Here is a 5987-nt window from a genome sequence, read left to right on the forward strand (position 1 = left end):
GAATGGCTGGGAGAAGGAGGGAGGTGAGAAGACAGGAAGAAATCAGTAGGATAGAAGTTGTGGAAGCAATGAAGAAAGTTAAATCAGGGAAAGCCCCAGGAATTGATGAAGTGTGTGGTGAAATGCTGAAGCATGGGGGAGAGACAGTTGTAGAATGGATGTGGAAGATGTGCAGATTGGCCTGGGAGGAAGGTAGAGTCCCGGAGGATTGGAAGTCAGGTATAATTATTCCCTTGTACAAAGGAAAAGGAGAAAAAGAAGTGTGTGGTAATCATAGGGGCATTTGTCTTCTTAGTATAATAGGAAAAGTGTATGGTAGGATACTTATTGACAGAGTTAGAGAAAGAACAGAGAAATTAGTTGGAGAAGAACAGGGAGGCTTTAGGAAGGGAAGAGGTTGTGTAGATCAGATATTCATTCTCAGATCTTTAGTGGAAAAGTTTCTAGAGAAGGGAAAGAAGTTGCATGCGGCTTTCATGGATTTGGAGAAAGCATATGACAGGGTGGATAGACAAGGATTGTGGAAAGTGTTAAGAATATATGGAGTAGATGGAAAGTTGTTGAATGCTGTGAAAAGTATGTATGATGGTGTGAAGGCTGCAGTGCGTGTGGATGATGAACTAAGTGAATTTTTCTCTTTGAAGGTTGGGTTGAAACAGGGATGTCTCATGTCTCCATGGTTGTTCAATCTGTACATGGATGGGGTAATAATAGAGGTACAAGGTAGGGTAGTGGATGTTGGAGTGGCCATGGTGAGAGAGGATAGTGTTTGGAAACTCCCTGTACTGTTGTTTGCAGATGATACTGTGTTGTTGAGTGAAGACGAAGGGGAGCTGCAAGGCTTGGTGGATGAGTTTGAGAGAGTGTGTAAGAAACGGAATCTAAAGGTGAATGTAGGGAAGAGTAAAGTGATGGTCTTTGAGAGAGGTGAAGTCAGTGAATGTACAGGAGGTTGGATGGTGAGGAATTGGAAAATGTGAGTACGTTTAAATACTTGGGTAGTGTGATGAGTAAGGATGGAGGTTTGGAGGGTGAAGTGCTTGAAAGGGTACAGCAGGGAAGAAAGGTTGCTGGTTCCTTGAAAGCAGTGATAAGAAACAGGGAAGTGAGCATGGAAGTGAAAAAGTTACTACATGACAGTATTGTGATACCAACTCTAACGTACGGAAGTGAAGCTTGGACGTTGTTGGAAGGACACAAGTCAAGAGTGAGAGCAGTGGGAATGAGTTATTTAAGAGGAGCCTGTGGAGTCACATGGAGAGACAGGCTGACGAATGAGGATATAAAGGAGTGTTGTGGTGTTGAGGTGGATGTGATAGGAAGCGTTATGAGGAACACACTGAGGTGGTTTGGCCATGTGGAGAGGATGGAGGGTGAAAGACTGACGAAGAGAGTGTATGTGAGTGAGGTGGAAGGGGAAAGAGGGAGGGGGAGGCCGAGGATGAGATGGAGGGATGGGGTGGAGAGGTATATGAGAGAGGGGGGTGTGAGCTGTGAGCAGGGGAGTGAAATGGCGGGGGACAGGGCGACTTGGAGGCGATTTGTTTGTGGCCACCCCAAACGGGATTGAGGCGTCTGGCAATAGATAGATTTACTGATTTTTTTTTAGTGTGTACCACTTTAAAGGTGGTTAGTAGTAAAGAAATGTCATATGCAACACCACTGTATTAGCACGAATACAGTGAATGCTGAGGGTAATGCCAAGTAGGTGGATGTCAATTCAGTACATATGACTGATGGTAGAGATAAAAGAGTTCCAGTTTACTGGGGGGAAAAAATCCAAAGCCTCCTGATCCTTACAATTTTGGATTTGGGAAACTGCACTGTATTCTGAATGTCAAGGATCACCTTCACATGAAAGGGAATGACTCATGGTACTGCATCAGTACACAATACAAAAATCCATTTAAAAGAATCCACTTAGAGGTGACTTCAATCTGGTGGGGAGGTTACATACAGTCTTCATTTATCTCTTCATCAACGGCCATGCCACATTGAGTACACCGCTTCCCGTCCGATCAGCGAAGTTAAGCAACGTTGGGTCTGGTTAGTACTTGGATGGGTGACCGCCTGGGAACACCAGATGCTGTTGGCATCCCTACGTGTCAAGTGGGGTTGGTGGAGGATTAGTGCCCCTCCCTGTAAAACAACTCTAAGCCCTTGACCACCCCGTTTGGGATACATGGCGTCTGGCTATGGATGGATGGATGGATCACCGCTAGACATAATTCCAAACTATAAAATTACCTGGAGGTTGTAAGAATAAACTAAAATGATACGTTACAACAGTGAAGGGTTTAATGATCTCTCAGTCATAGTCCTGACCAGAAAAAAAAATTAAATATGACATATTAGTCAGCTATAAGCAAGAGTCCCTGAGGGAATGCACTGTTGAACGTATCTTGTACATGATTCCCCTTTGATGGCTATGTGCCATACTTCTGTAATGTTGAATGTATGATCTCTCAATCACCATACTTGCAATACGATATTATTTTATTTTTTAAATGAAACAACTCATTATTTCTGTACTGAAAATGTTTATCTGAAATAATATCCAAGGGGTGGTTGGGGTTTATTACTCATGTAATGCCAGTCAGGGATGAGTGAGGGTGGTCACTCTCATCTTCAATGTCAGGACCAACGTGCCTAGCCCCGGGCTCCTACACTCCTCATGGGGCAACACTGGAATAGATGATGAACTAATGAATAACTAAGTTCTCTGTTACAAAAGGTCTCCCCTGAGCTTAAGAAATCTGACCACAGTAGCATAATTTTAAAATGTCATCCTACTCCTGAAATTAACAGTGAGTAATGCCACAATTTTTTATTATTACAATGAACCTCACATCAGGTGATTTAATTTTGCTTAGAGAACTCCAAACCCCCATAATAGTTAATGGAAATGGTTTCTAAATACAGTACTTTAATACTCTAGGTCTCCCCTAACCTGGATATAAACCTTCTGGCAATTGCAAGAATTCATCATTCAATCCTGTATTACTCCATCAGGGGCATACAGGGATGCCAACAGTATCTGTTGTTCCCAAACTTCCAAGCAGACACCAATACAAGTACAGCAATGCATTAACCAGATCCAACACTACTTAACTTGGCTGATTTAACAAGAAACTATGCACTCAATGCAGTAAGACCACTGACATAATGCAAACCTAATACTGTAAACAATAAGCTAGCTACATATAGGTTGAGTGACTGGATAACATCAACACTGGGAGGTACTACACCATCAATATCTCTGCAGACTTGCAACTTCTTACATTATGTAGCTACAGTAAGTGGGAGTAATTGCAATGAGGAACTTGGCTACAATTCTAAAGCTTTGTAACTTGTGCCTCTGAGCCTGTGACCTGTTATTCACCTATTATTATGGGATACAAGGCCACTGTACTATTCAGGTTACCACAATTATCTTCCCCAGGTTATTATCTTACCTACCAACCCACAATAGGTGAATGGACACCTGTGTTGAGTGGCACCAGCTGCTCACACCAGGATTTGAACACTGGTGCTATTGGGCCGATAACCATGTAGCCATTGTGAATAAGAGGTTAACATGCATTATTTTACATACAAATATGAGAAGTGACTTTAAAAACTCATCTTCTCTGTAACTTTATATTTACAATTATGGAAAATTACCTCTAAAACTCATCTTCCCTGTAAAAAAAAAAAAAAAAAAAAAAAAAAACTATAACCCCATTGGATAAAGATGCTCACCAGCAAGCATTATAGCTACATTACTTGCTTTAGCAAATGCTGGACATCTAGGAGCTCCTGGAAAAAAAATCATATATGGTAAATACAGTACTAAATAATAACTTCTCAAAACACCATCTCACACATGTAAGAATATGTCAAATATTAATTAATCTGATTAAAGAATACAGTATAAAATTCCAGAAAATATGAAGAGGAAACTTGTGTGACAAGTCTCAATTTGTACATACATATGGAGGGAGTCTGTGAACCATGGGAACACATGGACAATGTACACTAAACTGTACTATTCTGGGACACCTTTTTCTACCTATGATGACTGGAGCTAATTATGATGGTCCAATAAAAAGTGGTGTGTGACATCTCAATTTTACTAAACCATCTTCTGCTAATTTAAGGTACTTCTGTATTATGCGAGTGGATGGTGAGCTAAGTGAGTTCTTTGATCTCAATGTGGGACTGAAACAGGGATGTGTGATGTCTCCATGGCTGTTTAATATATATATATGGATGGGGTTGTAAAGGAGGTGCAAGGTAGGGCAGTGGATGTGGGGGTGGCCCTAATGAATGAGGGTGAGATTTGGAAGCTTCCGGTGTTGCTGTTTGCTGATGATATAGTATTGTTGAGTGAAGATGAATGGGAGTTGCATGGTTTGATGAATGAATTTGGGACAGTGTGTAGGAGGAGGAAGCTGAAAGTTAATGTAAACAAAAGTAAAGTTATGGTGTTAGAGAGGAATGAAGTCACAGAGTGTGCAGTGAGGTTGGATGGTGAGGATATGGAGAATGTGAGTGCATTCAAGTACTTGGGTAGTGTGATGAGTAAGGACGGAACTTTGGGGGATGAAGACGTGAAAGGGTACAGCAGGGAAGAAAGGTTGTTGGTACACTGAAAGCAGTGATGAGAAATAGGGAGGTGAGTATGGAAGTTAAGAAGTCACTGCATGATGGTATTGTGATCCCTACCCTGACGTATGGAAGCGAGGCGTGGACCTTGCAAGAGGGGAACAAGTCAAGAGTGAGAGCAGTGGAAATGACTTACTTGAGAGGAGCATGTGGAGTGACGTGGAGGGACAGGTTGACGAATGAAGAAGTGAAGGAACGTTGTGGGGTAGATGTGGATGTGGTTGAAAAGATTAGGAGAAATACACTGAGGTGGTTTGGACATGTGGAGAGAATGGAGAATGAAAGACTGACTAAGAGGGTGTATGTAGGTGAGGTGGAGGGAGGGAGAGGGAGGGGTAGACCAAGGATGAGGTGGAGGGATGGAGTTGAGAGGTATATGAGGGAGGGGGGGGTGAGTTGGGGGGAGGGTAGTCAAATGGTGGGTGACAGAGTGACTTGGAGGCGTTTTGTCTGCAGCCACCCTTTGCAGGATTAGGGCGTCGGGCTATAGATAGATAAATAGACTGTATTATGCAGAAATGCATACTGCTTTATCGCAATGGTTTCTAGAAACTCTTGATCCTTTGGCTGTGAACCTCCTCCACCAACCGGGTCTCACAGCTTTACAAGTGAAAACTGATTGTACAGTAAACTTGTGGATACTATGATAAAATCCTCCACTTTTTAGATCATCAGATTTAATGCCTTTTTATAATCTTAGGGCCCATTTTAGTCTACCCTCCTGCCTACATATCCTACCTCTCTCTTTCTAGAGGAGATTTTGTTAAATGTTACCACCCAAGCTCCCTCATTCTGTCCTCTGCTTAAGATCCTTGTGGGAACTCCTGTCACGCTGAGATACATTATGGCCAGAGTGAGGTGACCATAATGTAGCATGTGTGACAATACCCTCTACAGAAGTGACACTGCGATCTGCCAAAAGGAGCCAAAAAGCTGAACACAGCTCTAGAATTCAACAAGTGAAGGAAAGCACTTGGCATGTTTGTAAAGATGAGACACATCATAAGAGTTGAGAGCAGAGTGAGGTGTCAGTGATGCACCATACATGATGCTGCATTCCTCATAATTGGCACTGCTTTCAACCTAGACACCAAAATGCTGAGCACATCTCCATCCATCCATTCATCATCCAATCCTAAGTTGCCCCATGAGGAGTGTAGGAGCCCGGGGCTATGCAAGTTGGTCCTGACATTTAAGGTGAGAGTGACCAGCCTCACTCAACCCTGAGTGACAGCAGGTGAGCAATAAACCCCAACCACCCCTTGGATATCAACCTTCACCAGCTCAATCCAACTGGAGCACCGTAATTACCCACTAAGCCACCTGGCACAATAATTTGG

The 5987-nt window shown here is 42.7% G+C and overlaps 1 non-coding gene across 1 annotated transcript; it reads left to right on the forward strand.

Annotated features, from left to right (window-relative positions):
- The first annotated feature begins 1976 nt into the window (after positions 1–1976).
- Positions 1977–2095, forward strand: LOC145409712 (5S ribosomal RNA). Its single transcript, XR_013899159.1, has one exon. It is a non-coding gene; the product is annotated as a 5S ribosomal RNA (ribosomal RNA).
- Positions 2096–5987: the final 3892 nt, after the last annotated feature.

Source organism: Coenobita brevimanus, chromosome 82, assembly GCF_032717465.1.
Source record: "Coenobita brevimanus isolate Jiangsu-jjx chromosome 82, ASM3271746v2, whole genome shotgun sequence".
NCBI lineage: Eukaryota > Metazoa > Arthropoda > Malacostraca > Decapoda > Coenobitidae > Coenobita > Coenobita brevimanus.